General features: G+C 40.4%; 1 protein-coding gene across 19 annotated transcripts in view; it reads left to right on the forward strand.

Moving 5' to 3' along the window:
- Window positions 1-19,714, forward strand: part of LOC420965 (poly(rC) binding protein 2) — a 489,700-nt gene that overhangs the window by 395,216 nt on the left and 74,770 nt on the right. Inside the window, exon 4 of one of the 19 annotated variants that reach the window (XM_040695568.2) lies at window positions 5,948-6,094. The exons of 17 other annotated variants lie outside the window; for them this stretch is intronic. The gene's annotated coding sequence lies outside the window, so the exon portion shown is untranslated. Of the gene's footprint in view, window positions 1-5,947; window positions 6,095-14,936; window positions 14,993-19,714 lie in introns of those variants that run through there. One more of the 19 variants, XM_040695573.2, reaches the window with a different exon arrangement.

Below are 19,714 nucleotides of genomic sequence, written 5' to 3' on the forward strand. Positions count from 1 at the left end.
TATACTATACAAGTGTACTACTCTGAAAAAAAGGAAGTTTGTGAGTATTTTTTCCTTGCATTCTAAACAAAATGCCATAGCTTGCGTGTGTAATAATAATAATGATGAATTTCTGTCCCTTTCTCCCAGCATGTTTTGCCTTAGTAAACATTTGTAAGTTTACTAAGCATTTGTTGGCTCCTTTTCTTCTTGTTAAAAGTCATCTAGATAGAGTTGTAAGGTAGAATGTAGTTGCCATGTGTAATGTACAACAGAATATAGAAAGATAAGGTTACCTGTTACATGAAGCTATTAACCTCTTTAAACTCCAGCCTCTTGTCTTTGAATGTTTGGATACTAGCATCTCATGGAGGCAGATAGTTTTTAAGCTTTGTCTGCTGCTCTTTTTTTTTTTTTTTTTTCATTTTCCTTTATCTCACCCAACAAATATGGACAAACGGTTGGGAGGGAAAGATCCGAGTTATAAACTCCTCTCCGTTTCTATTTCAGATAAATACATTCCTATCCTAGATTCAACCTATTCTTTAATAGTTTGTAGACAACAGCTTCAGAAATCCAGCTGCGCATGGCTGTTTGTCCTTTTACACTCCAAGGACAAACTTCCTTTCCACATGCAACATAACCTATGCAGTTTGTTTGTATAAAATGTCAGTGGGTCCAACTGCCTTAAAGAAACCCTGAAAAGATAGGACCTTTGACTCTCTCTGTTCCTCCCCAAGAGGTTTCTCAGCCTCTGGGAAAGGAAAGTGTCAAGACCATTAGCCAGGCTTGCAGGAGGGGACTCTGAGCGGTGGTCACCCAAGATCACTCAGTGGGTCAGTGGCAATGTAGGAATTTGCACCAGTTTCTCTTACTGAGCTAACCATCCTGTCCCACATTCTGTCTGTTACATGAATTGAGTGCATACCTCCATATTTATTCATACAATGCCATTACTTAGCTACATAGTCTTAATTGGATGAATATCACAGTCCTCTCCTGATGGAAAGATTACCTGCATAAAAATGTTTTTGCAGTAGTGTCAACAGGTGCCTACAATCAGTTGTTAACAGTTTTTAATCTCTATGCTTACTGATCATTTAATTTTAATTTGTCAGTATTCTAAATAGAACTGATATGACCTCATTTAGCAGCAGACACTATATGTGAGCTGGTATGAATTTGGTGTAAGATACAGGTGTCTGACCTTTTCACTAAAAACCACATAATAATGTTCAACATTTGCAGCCCCCCGAGACTGTATTATTTGCTGTCCTGAGCCTTATGCCAGTCACAGGTTGTGGGTTGGACATTGTATGGTGTAAGTGGTTCTGGTTTAGCGGTCATTGGTCAGAATGCCGTGTGGTGTACTGACTCCATGCCATTGCCTCCACATCCAGTTATTTACACCAAATATTTGTGCCTCCCACACAAAGTACAAATAGTACTGCAACAGTATATTGTCTGGAAGGGACACTTCTTCTCTTACTGTGGGATGGAAATAATGTTCTTTTGTAACATGAAAAAAACTCATCGAATTCTTCCAGTGAAATGCCATGAATTGCAGTCTCTACAGAAAATATTGCATGTATTACACAGAATTGCATTACAAATTATAATAGCTAATGAAAATGTTTCATTTTGTGTGCATTTCCTTGAGTATATCTTGAGCAGGAGGATTATTTTGAGCTCACTGAGTAAAATATGGGATCAGAAAATTACCCTTTGGATGAAGATGTCACTGGTTGTCCTTATAAAGTGTTTCTCTCAAGTTCTGTTTGTCTACACAGAAATATTAGAACTTTTTAGTAATATTGTTGTGGCAATTTGCTGTGTAGAGTATTAATTTCTGGCAGTGATACAGATAAACTGTAAGGAGATTAAAATAAAAGCCACTTTTGTGGTCCAAATGGATAAGAAGAGAAAAGCAGAGAAATAACATGGTGTTTATGTTAGAATTGTATTTCAAATTGAAGGATATATGAGATAAAGGCAGGATGACAACTTGCTGAAAGCACTTCTAGGTAGCTCCTCTAGAGCTTTCTGTTCTGGAGCTCACATGTTTGGCATTCTGAACTTTCCAACTCACTGAGATTGGTGGCAAACGTCAACAGCCTGAGAACAAGTGCTGCAGCAGAGCGTTTAAGGAACAGCTGCTCTTGGAAGCTTCAGTTTGGGTAGACATGGTGTCATTGTGGCCAGGGACTTCCTTTTTTTGCTGAATGGAAGAATCACTGGTACCAAACCTAAATAAAACTAACTAGTCCCAAGCACTCTTTCAGTGTTCATTGGATTATTTGTCAGTGTTAATATGAGGCTTGATTTTCAAATTAATTAACTGACTGTTGCAGCTTTACTGTTGCAGCATAGCAAGAAAAGAGATGTGGACTTTGGCCATCAAGAAATCCAGACATATAACCTGACCTGCCACAATTTTATGTTCAGTAACACAAGAAGGTCTTGTGCTTATACAGATGGTTGGTGATTGATTCCTAGCTATGGATGCTGAATGTGAAAGTGCCCAGGCTGTTTTTCAGTAGATGTATTGTCAGCCTATGACACCATTAATCACAAGACTTGTTGACTTGCGTGCTCTGCTGTGCGATCTGTTTCACAGCTTAAGTTAAGAATTTAGGCAGATAGTCAACACAATAACTGTATCTCTTTTAAATCCTATTTAAACGCTAGTATGAAAGTTCAAAGGGGATCTTAAAGCTTGCTGGTCCTCTACTAAAAGGGTAATTACTTTGAGATGAATTTTGCTATCAGACAAAGCAGGTGGAAGTGGATTTGTATTTCATTAAGCACCCATCTCTGATTATATCTCTTAGAGCTCCTTACTGAGAAAGTAATACATATCAGGAAGCATCTGTTGGAATCACAGGTTTTTGCAGTTTCAGTAACTGAAGGTAAAACCATCTTCCTGGTTCTTTGTGAGTTTCATAAATGCTTAATTGTATTTTTTTTATGTAAATTGAATGCTATTGAATACCAGTTGTAGTGTTGGATTTGAATTTTATTTGAATACTTTTCTTCTGTGCTGAAGACAAATATATATCCTTCTATTATTATTATTATTATTAAAGGTTACAATTCTTGCTGAAGTATATTTGTTTGGACATCTCTGACCAGTGACATTTCAACATCAAGACCTTTGAGGTTCAGCGTATAGAACAAAATGTTATACTTCTTTTGTTTTTACCTGGAGAGTCATTCATTGAGATAGCTGAAACCATACCCACTGATTGAATCGCTGGAGAGCTGTGTCTTGCCCTCTGCAAAACTGGTGCACAAGGATGGGAGAGGACAGCTGGGTGGCATTTAAAATAAAATCTATTCCTCCATAGCATCAGTTATCTTCTCCCATACAAACTAAGTGATACCTGTAATGGGAATGGGAGTACTGTCTTCTATTGTTCTCTTGACAGAGAGTTGAATGCTTTAACTGTGGACAGTGTTTAAAAATCAAGTAATTAATTTTAATTAGTGCTTGTCCATGTTAAATGCCTGTTTAATAATGCAATTCTATTAACAGTATACTTTGTACAACAGATAGGGCATGGCAGATTGATGACTGTCTTTTTCACCTGTTTCCTAAAATGCTAATGCCTGGGGTAGCCTTTCTGCCCCATCTGTGAAAGGCAGACATTGGCAGAGTGAGTACAGATCCTCATCTCATTACAGTCACAAATGACTCCCTTGGTCTTAGTTTCTCCAGCTAGGGCTGTTGATTTGTGTAAATGTAGCACAATATAAAGCCTTCTTGTAGAGTACAGGGATTGAGCTTAGAGATTTTTTTGTATCTGAGCGAAGACATACCCGCTCAAGAAGCTGACAAATTTTGTGAGGTGTCTTCTAGACCCAGTACCCTGGGATTTATCTGAAGCATTTTTAACCACTCAATAAAGTGTTTATCTGCATCACTGCTAGTACTGATAAAAGGTTCTGGTTTCCTAGGGAAAAACATGGGTTCTTATTCTTTACTTTGTGCTCACGTATATATTTAGACATGCATCAAAAATAGTCCGCTTGTATGTTAAGCAATCACAGTGATTTTTGAGGAGAGTGAAGAACCAAATCATCCAAGGAATTTTCTAGGACTTTCAGGTGTGTATCAAATCCAGCAGTAGGTTGGGGTCCCAACTTATGCTGGGCTGCCAGCATTCCCCACTGGAGCTGACTCCCATTGGTTCAGCACCTTTTTGGAAATGAGGCGAGACATGCCTTGGGTTTGCTGGGTGGTTGCTGGCCTCCCTTTTTCCTCCCAGTTTTGCAGCACACGTGCCATTGTGTGGAAGAGCAGTTGCTGTCTGAGCAGCCTGGACTTAGCATTCCCCTCTTCTGGGAAGTGTGAGAGTGGACACCAAAAGGCAGCCAGGCTTTTTGCAGTTCCCAAAACCAACTGCAATTTTTGGGAGATGGAGAAACATCATCAATCAAAGGAAATGAACAAGATGCTCCACTGCTCAGAGCACCATGAAGAAGGAGCTGAAAGAGAAAAGATAAAATATCTTAGCTGACAATGTTTAAGCTGTTTCAGTTCTTCAATACATCTTAAAGCAACGGTAGAGACATAGTCTTTTTGCTTGGCAGTTCACCTTTAAATTTGGAAGAAAACAGTCCATTAAAGTGAACGTATTAGCAAACATCATTAAGTCACAAGCTAATGTTTGCATACTGCTGAATAGCAGTAGCCTCAGGGTAAACGCCTTTAAATTAGCAAGAACACCAAAGAGACAATATTATCTTTAATGTATCTTAACTGACAGTGATGGATTTGCCCTAACTTTTCATTTTACTAATTGACTTTGTAACACCAAACATCTATATTGTAAAAAATTAATCTTATGCTTATGGTTTTGTTTTTTCAATAATGATGGGCTCAGAGACAATTAATTTATCTTCCATTTCCACTGCCGTTGATGTGGCTGCCACTGATTTTAATGGCAGTTTCTGGTAGTTTCCACTAGGAGAGTGCTGGGCTTTTAATTTTTGTTTTCAAGAACTTGACTTTTAGAAGAAAGTATGAATTTGGAGGAGCCATTTTTTAATTATTACTTTTCTTTTAAAATATGATCTTACTTTAAAACACATAGAGCAATTTTTCCTAACTCTTCTTAGCACTTGAGTTTGGAGGCTATTTGCCTTACCCTTTCCTATGCAGTAATGCCAAAAACTAAATAAACTAGCTCTAGACTTTTAGTAGTCGCATTGAAAAAGACTTTTGATGAGGTATAAAGACTTTGTATGTGTGATAATAGTTGCATACCTATTTTCAGATAGGCTTTCATACTTTTCCTGCTGGCTTGAAAAAAGGAAGTGTACAAATACAACTAGAAGACTAAGGATGCATAATGTGCTGCGCTTGTTTGAGCTTTTGAGGAACAGTCAACTCTTTCAAGTTGGGCTACACCTTTGCAACTAGTAACAACATATAATCAAATGTATTTGCCTACTGAAATATATACTTTTGTAAAAATGAAGATATTAGGTGCACGTATTTCACTGAAGAAAAAACTCGTCATGATGCTCAGTATTATTGTTTTCAAGATCTGGTTCAGAGCCTGTCATATTGCTTGGATGTTGATTAGATATGTTGTCTATATTGGTTTGTTATTTTGGAGAGTGGTGACTCATTGTAAAATGGTGTGGGTCCCTCTGGCTTTTATTCCATTCTCTGTGTCCTGTTAACTCACTCCTGATGCACTCCAGACATTATCTTCACGCAGTGGCCTGTTTTTTGTCTTTTTTTCTTTTTCATTATACAATATCTCATCACTTATACGTGGTCAAAAATTGCATCATCAATTTTATAACATTACCCTACAGTCTTACAGGCAGATTATTGTAAGTTATCTGTATAGCAGCTGTTTTCAAAATAGAACAGGATTCTTGAGGCTTCTCTTCCCAGACCGTTTCTTAATTATATGTTCTCTGAGACATCTCTTCATTCTCTTTCCCTATCTAGCAGTAGACAACTATTCTGAAGAGTGGTTCCTCCCCGACCCGCAAGTCCTCACATATGCTGATATATTCCTCAATACAGTCAGTGCTGCCATGGTTAGAATTCAAAGATGTGAAGCAAGACGAGCCTTACTGCTGCATGGACACACAAGTAGGAACCACAGATTCTTAGAACTATTGGAAATCGAAGTTTTCCAGACAGTGAAGCATTAATTCAGTTGGAAATACCAACTTTTCTCACTTCGGCTAAAAATCTAAAATGCTTTTATAGAGAGATGAATCATCTCATTGAAGGAGATTCCTACTGTTTTTGCATTTGAACTTGCCGATTTCCCAGCTGCCTGCTATTCAGTACAAGTACAGGTAGCATTCTCTGTTGTGCTTTTTTGACCCAGATTCTCCATCCACATCCATCAGCGTTTGCAGTAAACAAGAATCTGCATTAACAAAGCCCTGGTTCCTGCTGTCTTGTGACTGAACTTTTCAATCTTTTTTTTTATTACTACCCAGCAACCAGATAAAAATAAAGCAGAGCAACAAAGCCTGAAATACTCAATACAAGTGAAGTTCATTAAAAAAAAAAAAATGAATATGCAGTGTTTGTAGGAAGCTACACTGATGGATTTGCATATGCTGCAATTTACAATTGCATCTGCTTTGCACAATCTATAATTGTTTCTCTGTCACATCACAGCCAATGCAGAGTATTCCCATCTTCCATTTCTGTGGAAGACAGCCAGCCAGAAATGTCTGAAGAGTTTCTCTTCCCGTTTTGCCTCTATTTACATTTCTGTAAGGCAGGTGTAAAACTAGTTGGGTTGTATCTATCTTTGTAATGCATACTGGAATATCTTTTTATTTGCTCTTGAGCTGAATTTGTGCAAGCTTGCAAAAGTAAAATAAATTGTAACTTTTCCGAATGTTTTTAATAACAGTAATAAGGTGAAATCAACTCAGAAGTCTTTAACTAATGCTGGGTAAGCCCATACATCTCCCCCCCTGGGAGACAGAGCTGCAATTAGCATGTTTGAATGCCTCACTACAAGTGTTACTTTGTGAAAATGCAGCACTTTTTGTGGGAATGGAAAGTGCAATTGGGAAGCATGTTGTTAATTAACAGAAGCATTAGTGTAGTGTTCGGTGTGATTTCATCCTAACTTAACAGAGCAGAACCTAACTGAAGAGCCAAAAAAGAGAGCAGGCAAGCCAGAGCTCTGCTGTTGGTAGTTTTTTGCATCCTGAGAATGTGGCATTATACATTCTTCTAGTCTCCATACATTTTGTGGTAGGGGACAGAAAATCTCCTTCAGTGAGTTGATTCATCTCTTTATGAACAAATTAGGTGCGCTCCGGATGTCACCTGATATGCAACATCACTAAATACAAAAATTAGTATTGGAGAAGGCAGAAAAGCTCATCTAACTCATTAGAAAAGTCCTTAAGATATGTAGTCATCCATTTCAATGTTTAACTGTTGCTTATTTTCTTTCAAGTAAAAGGCAATAATATTGTTGTTTCCCCTTGCCAAATGAGGGTAACTGATGAATCAAATTACTTTTCAGAGTAACTGTGTGTGATATTTTTTCTTGAAAACCATGGAGATGTTCAAGAACTGTGTGGATTTGGCACTGAGGAAAGTGATTAGTGGTCATGGTAAGGATGGGTTGGTGGTTAGGCTAGATGATCTTTGTGGTCTATTCCAACCTTAATGATTCTATAAGTCAGAATGACAAAATGAAGCAGAATTGTAGCTGTCAGATGTGCTGTCCAAATTGCTGCTGATAGGCCTTTGGCTGCTACATGATATCTCCTTACATGCTGCTTTTTGGCATTATTGGTGTTGCTCTCTATTCCTCAGTTGCTGAGCTACTTGGTGCCTGACGCCATATATGTTTATGCTCCAGAAGAGAATACCTCTACATCCTGGGCAGTCTTAAAGCAGTTGCTTAGCACAGCTTTCTTTGGTAATGGGATTGATGATGTTTTCATGCCCGTCCAGCCCCAAGTTCCCATCCCTCTTCTGCCTGCAGATCCAGGAGTGATTCAGCCGTATCTGAGAAGGACAACAACGGCTGATTTTCTCCAGTACTCAGGATAATGATGGTGCAGTTTGTTGGAGTCAAAGAAGAGAGAATACTGTTCTCAGGCTTCAAGTTTCTCACAGAAGACTCACTCAGACACCAGAATCATAGAACGGTTTGGGTTGGAAGGGACCTTAAAGATCATCTGGTTACAAGACCCCGCCATGGGCCGGGTTGTCATCCAATAAATAAGACAGTAGATATTTTTCTTTGCTCCCAAAGTAATTTCAAGTATCTGTGGCTCTGCTTCATTTGTTTTTTAAAATCAAATATTTTCTGTGAGCTAATTTTCCTTAAGTAATGGTCCATGTGCAAGTGAATACTTAAATCTGTGTTGCCATAAATGAAATTCTACTCTGTTGAAATGCCCATGTCTGATGTCCCAATGTCCCAGGTCTGATCTGAGATAAGAGACCTCCCCAGATTGCCTTTCTGTTCAGTGCAAAGGTTGCAGACAGTGATGACTTTCAGGGCTCTCTGTTTTCTGCTTCATCACTCGTGGCACAAATCTGTGCTGAGAGGTGTGGTTTTCTGAGGCTGCCTCACTCTGAGCTACGGAGAACCTCATAGCATATCCAAAACAGAAAGCAGAAGGCCGTGGGGAGCAGTGTGAGCAGGTCTGAGATGTGACTTGCACTGTGCAAACTGCATAGGAGGAGAGATGGCTGGACAGTACACTGTCAGCCATCAGCCACTGCCTATCACTGGTACCATTCGGTGCCTTGGAGCACTAAAAATCTCTGTGCAAAAAACAGGCTTTCCAGCCCTGAAACCCATAAAGACAGGTCTGTTGCATCCCAGTTGTGTATTAATGGTGTTGCACTAACCATTAGCAAGAAAAGATTGTTTCATTACTAATACTGGTAAAAAATAAAGCAATGTCTCTGTGGCCACAATGAACGGGACTGTGTTTGTAAGCCAAAAAAAAATGCAAGCTACAAAGCTTTCTTGTTTCCTGCAGTCAAGTTATACTCCTGCATCAACGTGCATAGCAACAACTTTGGGGAACAAAGGAATCTTTGTCTGAAATAAATGATTATTCAGTTCTTTTTAACTTTGCATAAAGTGACCCTTTATATTCAGAAGCTCAAATGTGTTTGCAAATTGGAGTGCATAAAATTCACAGAATATTAAAAATATACTTTTTAGAAATGGAAATGTGCTGAGCATTGCAGGAAGAAGACTTGAAGGAGTCAAATCTTGAAGGAAAGTAGGGGGTAGAACTAAAGTAGTGTTGCTTTTTCTTAGTGCTGTGAGCTTGCATGTGGTACAGCCACAATTCCCATTTCAAAAAAAAACACCTCATGGTGTGTGATGACTTGTGCATTATGTGACACTAATTGTAAAGCAGAGCGAAAGTGGAAGTGATATTGATTAGACTGATGAAGCTTAATGAAGTAATTGTTAAGGCACAGCCTCCATACTGAGTCCTTGTACGAGTTGTTTGCTCAATAAATAAGAAAATATATAAATAAAAGGACTGTTTTAATGAATGAAGGCTTGCAGGGCACTGGAGATTTTATACCTGTGCTATAAATGCTGCTGCACCGTAGAATGGTAACTACATAGACTTAGGTGACATTTAGCTTTCCTTCTCGCTGAAGAAATTGCTCTGTGTTCCCCAGTAGCAGTTCGTGGCTGAGATATCAGTAGGTTTAATGTTGCTGGCAGTGATAGGCGAAGATCATGATGTTCTGTTGGGCCAAAAGGGTTCAGTCATTTTCTTTATGCTTCTCTTTTTGCTTGAAAGGAGATTCCTCGAGACAGAGACTCTCTTCATATCTGTTTCCATTACCGCTCAAACCCCACTGTCAATGCTTAACAGAAAGTATGTACTGTTGCACTGAAAAACAATCTGAGAAGAACTTTAAAGTAGCAGAAACAAGTTCCCAGGAGCTAGTGAAAGCCAGATGTGTGTTTTCTTATATGCCTTCTACTTGGACTGTTTATATATCGGTATTGTGCTATAGTCATGAATTACATCGTTGCAGCAGTTTTTTTCCAGAGAAGCAGCATTCCTTTTGGGCTTGAGATGAGTAGTGTTCAGGGCATTAATCAGTTTGGTGTAATGAATGAGGATGTTGTCGAAGAAGTTAATCTAGGAATTGACAATTGTGTAATGAAGAGGGAGAATGACTTCAGGGAAGGAAATGACGGTCTTGTGTTTAAATCAGATGAGCTTGAGACTGGAGTCTTCATTGCTGGCACTGCCCCAGGGCTGTGGGGGGAGGAAAGGCACTGGGGTGAGGAACTGGCTCCACGCAGTGTGGGAATGGAGAAGTCTAGCCAGGCATATCCTTTCCCCTTGGCTGCCAGCCATGGGCAAGCCAGGCTGATCTTGCTCCCTGGGGTTCCAAGCAAAGTGTGTGCTGCTGCAGTGGCAGTGGGGAGCTCAGCAGTGAGTCTGCCTGAGCTCTAGACACGCCGCCATCCCAAGTCTGGAGTGTGTATGCTGATGCTGAGAAATGGTCATTTTGTAGTGTGGGGAGAGGAGCAGTCTGTCCAGGCTTGAAGGCTTAGATCAATTCTTACTAAAATATAATAAAAAGGCTTATATTTTGTATGGTGGGAGCAAAGGAAAGATAAGGCCTGGTTTTAAAGCTTAGGTCTGCCTACTAGCGCTTGGTGGAAATACTTCTTGGGGGTTTGGATAAAAGAAGTGCTGCCTCAGAGCTCTGAGTTCAGGCTTTGGCTTCAGCCCATCTCCAAAAGAATGCATTAGCAAAAGTGTCAGAAAGAGATTGTTATATAAAAGCGTGCCAGGACACCGCCACAGACGTGGAACAATACAGTTTGCTTCTGGGCTCTTGGTGGGAAGATCACGAATCTTGCTGGAACTAGTTGTTGTTCCTCACCACACACTTCAGTCTATGCATCCTCCTTTAATCATTCTAGCAGCTTCTGAACTAATCATATTACTCTTCTGTAGTTCTTCCCGCAAGACAAAGATGAGTTTAAATCCACATCAGGTGAACAGGGAGAATTCAGTTAATAACACCGAGCTACGTATGCTGGAGTGCCAGCAGATCACTAAAATAACTTCAGTTTGCTTGGCATGCCTTTTGATGGGACATCTGCTGTTAAATTTCACCTGGTGGCATCTGGGCCCAAGTACTTTTCTAAAACGGGGGGAAAAAGAAAGATTTTTTTTTCCATGGAGAAATATTGGCTATATTTCTGTAGCATTCACTTTCTCTGCCAGGAATTTTGTGTACTGTTTCTCTGAGGACAAGGAGGTGGGAAGTTTAAAAGTAAGGCTTACGCATCATCTTCTGCCTAGGGATTTCAAAACATCTCAGAAACATGAAAGAACATTTTCGTTCGTTGAACAAAATGTTTGCAAGAGAACTTTCATTTTCTTAAAAAGTCATAATTAATATAAGAGGAGTCAAAATCAGTACATTGTGTGTGTGTGTGTTTTGGCTTTTAGTTGTCATAGCTAACTGGGAAATACTGTATGCTGTTCTCCTAAAAAGAAAAAAGAAACCACACCTGTGACTTGATGCAGAAATTGTTGAAGAAAATCTGCAGACTACTTTAAAAGCCTCCAGATTTCATACCTCTTTCCATCTTGGCACTGCAGGTCTAAGACTGATGAAGACATCAATAAGTAAGAAATGAACCCTCCTCTTATATGGCAGAGACAAAGAAGGTTACAGTTCACCCTGCCAAGAAAATCAGTTCCACAAAACTGTTCCTTGCTGGAACTGAGGCTGCATTATTAAGAAACAGCAAGGAATTACAGAAAGATACCAAGTTGTCCAGTGGGGTCCCTAAGAAACAGCAGAAAACTTCAACCCTGGCCAACTAGAAATGGGCAAAACTGCCAGGAAAAAAAAATGTAACATCTGACTCTTCAGTGCTATCCATTTTGTATAAACACTTATGGTGGCACAAATGTTTTGGTTTTGTTTTTTTCAGTCAGCAAAGCCAATTTAATAAGTTACTGTTCCCGCCCTGTTGTTCACTCGTTTCCATGTTGCGCCAGTTTATTGGTTGCGAAGTTGTGCTATAAGCCAGACCCAAATCTGGTGTGTTCTTCTGTTTGGTTTGTTGGTTTGACTTGCTTTTCACGTAAATCATGGTTTTGTTCCACTTAAGGTTGCATCAGCATGACTAGGGGGATAGAGGACTGCAGGAAAGAAGCACAGATAAAGAAAGAAAGGATGGAGTCCTTTTAAACTGCCTTTGTCATCGCATAAAATGTCTCCGTAACTCTGCTTTCATTTTTGCAGTGTGTGCAGGTGCACTGCTACTGTTCTGTTGTTGTAGTGTTTTACATGGCGTCTTCCTGGGAATTTTGTAATGACACAAAGAAAAGGAAGAATGATCAGAAAGAGTGTTATCTATCACTGGCTAAATATAGTATGAAAACAAAGGCACTTTCAATGTCTTCTAATAAAACGCCCCTCTTTGTCTGCCCATTCACCTGGGGACCTGCTAAGGGTGCAAATGTACTGGCATGTATACTCACAACAAGGACATGCAGCAGGCACGCAGCCTTGCCTGCCCTGTTAACAGGAGGCTGCAAGTTAGAGCTGAATTGGCTTACGGTCACATACAGTTCTTAAATTAGAGATTTGATTTGATTTTGTTTTTCATTTAATGAGCATGAAAATATTAGTTTAGCTTCACGCACACTTTTAGGTCAGAAGTGTTTATTTTGTGATCATAGAACCATAGAATGACTTAGATCAGAGGTGACCTTAAAGCCCACCCAGCCCCAACCATTGCTGTGGGCAGGGCTGCCCCCACCAGATCAGGCTGCCCAGGGTCTTGAGCCAGATGTCCTATGATGAGATAAGCCAGGTTTGTTACACTCACAACTGTTCTTGAATACAGACTGCAGTATGTTGTCCACTATGTTTGTTATTCACTGTGAACAGTTCAGGATAAACCTGTAGCCAGAAAAATCAATCCCGCTACACCTGAGAATGGCAAATGTATGTATAAAAACTTTATTTTCTTTACGGACAATTTACCAGCAGCATAAAAACGCTGTATTTGTCAAACTGTTGACAAACGCTGGTTGAACTAGCTGCAGAGTTCATAGTGATCAATTAGCTGCCACAATATAGCAAGATTTCAGATTTAAATCTCTTTCAATGCCAGTCTATGACAAATTTTAAATGTATTGCAAAAAGTGTGAGGTCATAAACCATCTTACAGCAGAAGTACGCCAAATAAGTGGATTAGCTTTTGGTGTACCAGGAACAAAAGGGATACAAAAATCTCCAAATTAGATTTGTTTGGTATACAAACTCGAATGAAGCCAACACTTCTAATCTACTAAAGATGTAAATGTCTGTTTGCCTTGAAGAGTTCAAGGTAGCGTTACCTGCGTAACAATAAAGCACAATCCTGGGTACTTTTAATAAATCAAGCAGTCTCACTGAAATTAAGAATGCATGCTCAGTTGATGTGAAAAGTAGGATGGCTTTGTAAATCCGCAGCCATACCACCAGTGCACCTCTTGTGTGGTTACAGCTTGGACTATTCCTGCTAAGGACATGGTTTTGACCGTATGTTGGCTTGAAAGGCCGTACTGGTAGAGCTTTAGCAATGAAAAATTACATCTTGCCCGCTGCTAACCAGTGCCATCAGAAACTGGTAATAAAGATCTTGTTAGTGCTTTCTTTAAGGCCTGTTGTGCAGGCTGTTGCTTTCACAGTCGAGCCTACAAGTAGTACTGTTGTTTCAATTTACCTTGACTCTGCCTGTCTGTGTTGCTTATGACTTACCTGCAAAGAGCAGAAAGGGGTTTTGCCTCCTTGCTTTGAGCTAGCTAAGTCCACAGGTAGTACATGGGATGTTATTGTCTTAAATGTCTGAAGAATGTGAAGCAACATTCTTGACTCTGAAAGTGGGGATGTGAGTTTGTGAGCCTTGATGTTGAACTCATAGGATGCATAGGACTAAACAGCAAGGCTCTGCCTGGCCAAAATCCCTGCAGGGGCTTGGAGGCCACTGTAGTGTAGAATAGGGCATAGGTGGTTGGATTCACATACCATCAGTTGCACCTGAGCCCTTGCATCAAGTTTCTGTGTATTCTGACGTCTCCTACCCAATAAGAAATACCAGGCTCAGGGATTTGCAAGGAATTTCACCTGTGTGAACCTGTAGATAAATGTAACTGCCATTTTCTGCAGCACAGGTGCTGTTAGTATAGGGCTTTCTTGCCTATCCTTTGGCAATTCCTTTGTTGTTGCTAGCATTTTTACATTAGTCATTTCTCTGTAATTGAGCTCACTGATTGTATTGAGTTGTGTTCGCTTCAGGGCATGAGAGACTGGGGTGAGGAAAGGAAAAAGTTTTCTCCCAGAGTTCATACTGCAGCTGCTTGGGTCAGATCTGAAAATGAGAAAGGGAAAGGGAAGAGAGGCTGGACAGTGAGTTCTAGCAGCTTTGTGGTATCCGCAGGCTGTCAGCTCATCCAGCAAAGACTTCTCCTCATGAAGAGCCATTGTTGTTGTAATATGCGCTGCAAATGTATTTTGTGATTAGAGTTGGAAAGTGGAATAGTGGAGCGTCCTTCACATGACAAACAACGATCTTTGTTTAAAAGAAGGAACACCGCTGGCAGAAAAACTCAGCTTTCCATGAAAAAGCTGTTTTCATGAAAGTTTTTCAAGTAGCTTCAGTGACTTAGGCGTTTGTGGGAGAGACCAACAACATGGCTTTTGTAATAGGCTGTGTACAACTTTACTTTCTGCCAAACCTATGTGACACGGAGTCGTAAGTCTCTGTTTTAATAAAATATGTGAGTCATTTCATCCTCCTCTCCATAGATTATCTTTTTTATGTCATCTGAAAGGAATCTCATGGCCGCAAAGAAGAAACTCTGCTCTGATGACTTGGGTGGCAAAATTAGTAATTCTGTATCTCGTTATTTTGAAAGAGCGCAGCTGTTACACTCAGTCTGTGTGTAAAGTCAAGCTGGGTGTTAAAAGTCCATCAGTAAAGAGGAGGTAAGAGTTTTGCCTTATGTATTTCCAAAATCTTCATAGCAAATCAGTCTTTCTTAGAACCGCTCGAATGTCAGCAGCTGCGTTGCGTGTGTGTGTATGTATGGGGTGGGGGAAGCGGGCATACTACTGTCCCTCTACATCAGCTTCAGTGATGCAGGGAACAGAAAGAGAATGACTTGCACTGTGTATTTGCATGAGCTGAGAGGTACTGCTCAAGTGCTCAGTCATCTTTGCCATTCATACTTGCAACTCTTCTCTTGTTTTGCAGTTGTTTCTACTAGTTTTCTCCAGCATTTTGGAGTACAGTACCATTCAGGACTGTGATTATCTTATTTATCTGTATTCCCTGGAGATCTGGATACCACTGTTGTTTTTTTCATAGCAAAAACTATCTGGGAATAGATAGCAAATATTCTATATTCTATAAATATTCAAATATTTATTACCTAAATATTTGCCATATATCTTGGCAAATATTTAGGTAATAGAAATAGGAGTTATAGTTCAGTTTCTCATTTATGAATTGCTAACAAAATAGCTTGCAGAAATTCAGAACATTTGGGTTTGAGTCTCTTGAATTGTATAGCAGAGGCCTTCCCTGCCAGGCTGTGAGTGCTGAGAAGGAAGAAAGCAGTGTGGCCCGGAGGGAGGAAGAACACTGTTAGCTTGCGTAAGGCCTGGGGATACTGCTGCAGATATCCCACCATTAATGCATACATAGCTCATATAAAACATGATGCTTTAGCCTTTATACAGCATCTGAAATTTTAGTTTAGAAGGAATACTATGGGAGACAATGATGTGTTGTTATAGGGGTTGTTTAGGTTGTTATTGTTATAATACAGCTAGCCATAATAACAAATTACACATGTAATTCTTCTCCAAAAGTCCTCATACCTCACTTGAATTTATGTTTCTCTCACTTCAGGAAAATAAAAAATTAGATTCAGCATTTTCAGCCTACCTAAATCTATTTTCCTTCATTTTGCCATTAATCAAATCTGTCACAGGAAATCCCTGAGATTGGTTCACCAGCTTTCCTATTTAGAGTACAAGGAAGTCAAGGGAAACAGAGGAGAATACTTAAAATGCCATGTACAGTATGTAACACACCATGCATGTCTAGTACATCCTTCCCCTAAAACGCCTTCTCTTTCACCCTCTTATCTTACAGACTTTCGTCAGCAGCCTTTTACAGCCAACAGGTCACTGTAGGACAAGTAAAGGGATGGTAGAAGTCAGCCAGCAAATACACTGTTTTCCTTACCATCATTTTTAGCTGCCTGACGTCCCTCCATAAAGATTCAGTTTGCTCTCAGAAGAGCCCCACCTGTGGCCTTCCACTGCCCACTCACCTGTGCTCACAGAATTGAGGAGCTGGGTTGTGCATTTTACACACCCACAGTAGTTGTCCTGCCCTCCTTTGTGCTTTAGTGTAGGGGTCAGAAGTACACAGATTAGCATTTTACTTTGACCTGCTTCATGCCAGAAGGGCAGTACCAATGTATCCTTTCCAACCACTGTAGGAAAGGCTTTTCACCTGTGCAGTGCTGAGATTTCATGCTTCAGCTCCACAGAGGTCTCGGGGTGACCTGGAGCTCACCTGTAGCCTGTGAGTGATCCAGACTGGCATTCACATTAGCAAGAACAATGCGTAATCTGACATGCGTTTATGGAAGGGCTATGTGATAAAAACTGTAGTTGCTGCTGCATTTTATGTGATCAGAATATTACCTCTGAGCATTGAGGGAGTGTTGTGGCTAACACTGGCAGTTTTATGTATGTTGGACTCCATAAGAATGAATGTAGGTATGTGTGTATATATGTATTACATGGCTCATCTCTCCATGGTCTTGATTTTGCATCACACTACAGGGCAGGCAGGCACTAGGTAGCCTAACTGAGTGCTGCTGCTGCTGCTGCCCAAAGATAGAGCTTCACCTTTATGATAGCAGTTGAAGGTTTCGATCCTGAAGAAAAAGATCCTGTGCATGAACTCAGCATTAAACATTCTGAGAGCTATTGCAGTCTGGGAAAATATTGATTTGCTTTATAAATGAATGCAGATTAGATCCTCTTGGCAGTGCTTTGTTGCCGTATTCCGGTTAGCAGAAAATATACCAACTCTGTTACCAGTGCAGTAGGTTTTATGTGTAAGTGTGCAGACACAAAGGTGCCCACTGCTCTGTGTGCCATATCTTGAGCAGAGGGTAACTGAGCAGAGCACAGTGAAGTCTCCCACACTGTTTATTTTCTTTCTTAATGTTATCACTTCCCCTTTTAAGTTGGAAAATAGATATAGATGATTACTAGATCTGCCCATTACAAACAAGGTCCATTTTAATTTCAGCAGCCTTTACTTGTTTTCAATTCGAGGATGTGAATTTAAGCTATAGGTGAAAATCAATTACATAGTTGAGAAGCGTAGAATAAGAAAGCGATTTATAAGGAGCTTTCTTTACGTGCTGCAACAACAAAAAAATGGTTCATTTGTATGAAGTATACTGAGGGGAAATGGAAGAGGAAGAGTTAATATTCTGTCGTGTGATCCTCCTGCTGACCTAAAGCAGTTTTGTTGAGCAGTTTTGCTCAACCTGGGCAGGTTCCAGGATTTTCTATGTGCTTTAATTCAGCAGCTTGGGTCACCAGTTGTATAGTTTATGTAGATAGTCACCTGCACTTAAATACAAAAGGACATGCCATTGTCTCAACACTTAGCAGGCATCTCTGCTATTTCTATTGCCCTACGTTGATTTTAGTTTTGGAAGAGCTGGTCCCTGCTGCCAGTGTAACCTTTCAGGTGTCCTCAGGAAAGGTTCCTATGCTCTGCCTAAGACAAGAGTGGTGGTCAAAAAGCATGTTACACTTTTAGGTGCCCCCACTTTCTCTTCCTGCTGGAGTTGAGTGGAACTGTCTCAGACAGATACAAATGGTTCTTAAGGTCACTTCCTGAGATGGATCTCACCTGAAGGGCATTAGCATGGTTAGCAACCCTTGCTGGTGAATGAGGGAGTTTTTGGCTGGACTTTCTTTTGGAGGAAAGTCCAAACCGGAGGTAGTACACCTAGAGTTGGTGCCTCTTCTTGTGCTGCATTCTTGGCTTTTCTTAAATGAAGGCAAAAAACTGAGATGCAAACACTTTTTTTAACACTTCGATAAGCACAGTACAGTAATTCTGCTGGAAAGATTTTCTGTGGAGCAGCCTAATTCACCAAGAGCTCAGAAAAGTAGTTAAAACCATTTTCATACAGCTGAAACATGCACTGTTACTGAAGTAACAGCGAATTTACCTCCGTAATAGACAGCTGAAAATAAAGACACAAGATAGCTCTGTTACCACCCTGGGGAGCTTTGTTTTAAATGCAGTCCTGTGCAAAGTAGTGAGCTTGTGGTGGCAGGAGGCCTATTTTGCAGCTGTGAATGAGCGCTGGAATTCCATCTCTTTACCTTAAATAGATAGATACAAATCTGGTTACTTGAATTTACCCAAAGCACAGGTTTTATGTCTGAAAACAATTGCTTTTAAGAGGACAGAGGCACCTTCTCTCGAGATTATGCGGATCAAGCATGACTGTACCTACAGTATTTCCCCAAAGTTCTGAACACTCTCTCTGATTTCTTTTTTTTTTTTTTTTTCAGTTTTTCCATCTACTTTGTTGTTAATATTGATTCTAGTTGCTGCAAGCCCCAATTAGCACCCGACTTGTTCATCTATTGCCTCCTGTCAGCTGCTCGGTTGCCAAGAGCTCTTTCCCTGTCTTTCTCCATTACAACTTCATCACCCTGTTGGGGAAGAAAAAAAAATAGCATTGTGACAATTTGTTAGCTTGCTGCTTTCTCCTCTGCTACATGCAGCATCGGGCATTTTCTATCTCTCCTCAGATGATGGAAGAATCATAGAATGGCCTGGGTTGAAAGTGACCTCAGTGATCATTGAGTTTCAACCCCCTTGCTGTGTTCAGGATCGCCAACCACCTGACCAGGCTGCCCAGAGCCACATCCAGCCTGGATTTGAATGCCTCCAGGGATGGGGCATCCACAACCTCTCTGGGCGACCTGTTCCAGTGCGTCACCACCCTCTGTGTGAAAAACTTCTTCCTAATATCTAACCTAAACCTCCCCTGCCTTAATTTAAAACCATTCCCCCTTGTCCTATCACTATCAACTCGCGTAAACTGTTGTTCCCCCTCCTGTTTATACACTCCCTTCAAGTACTGAAAGAATGCCCTTCTCTGGCTCACTGCCACAATTTTGCCCTTGGTACTCTGGTTTCTCATCTGACCAGAGCATATACCCCACTTCCAGACTGGCTTACAAACAGTATAGAACTTAACAGCCGTGTTGTTCTGTTAAGTGTTTTGAGTGTAGAGCAGCCTTGGCCTGGCTTGACCCAGACTTTGCTTTATTACAAGTGCTTAAAGGCTTACATTATCTTTGGCACTACAAACAGTCTGAGAGCTTCATCCCAAGGTCACGTGACCACGCTAAGGTAAACATCCATATGTTCTAACACTTATCCTGAGTGTCTTTAAGGACACTTTTTATAAAAATATCTGGGGTCACCACTGAGCCACTTCTGATGGGCAGGGCAGCAAAGACATCTATTCATTATATAGTGGTGGCCACTACCAACTGACCAGTACCAACTGGTACGTCAGAGGCAAACCTATTTTTACCTTGCCTGTAAAATACTACATTCTTATGAGTTCTTTGGGGAGAATT

Source organism: Gallus gallus, chromosome 2, assembly GCF_016699485.2.
Source record: "Gallus gallus isolate bGalGal1 chromosome 2, bGalGal1.mat.broiler.GRCg7b, whole genome shotgun sequence".
In the NCBI taxonomy this organism is placed as follows: domain Eukaryota; kingdom Metazoa; phylum Chordata; class Aves; order Galliformes; family Phasianidae; genus Gallus; species Gallus gallus.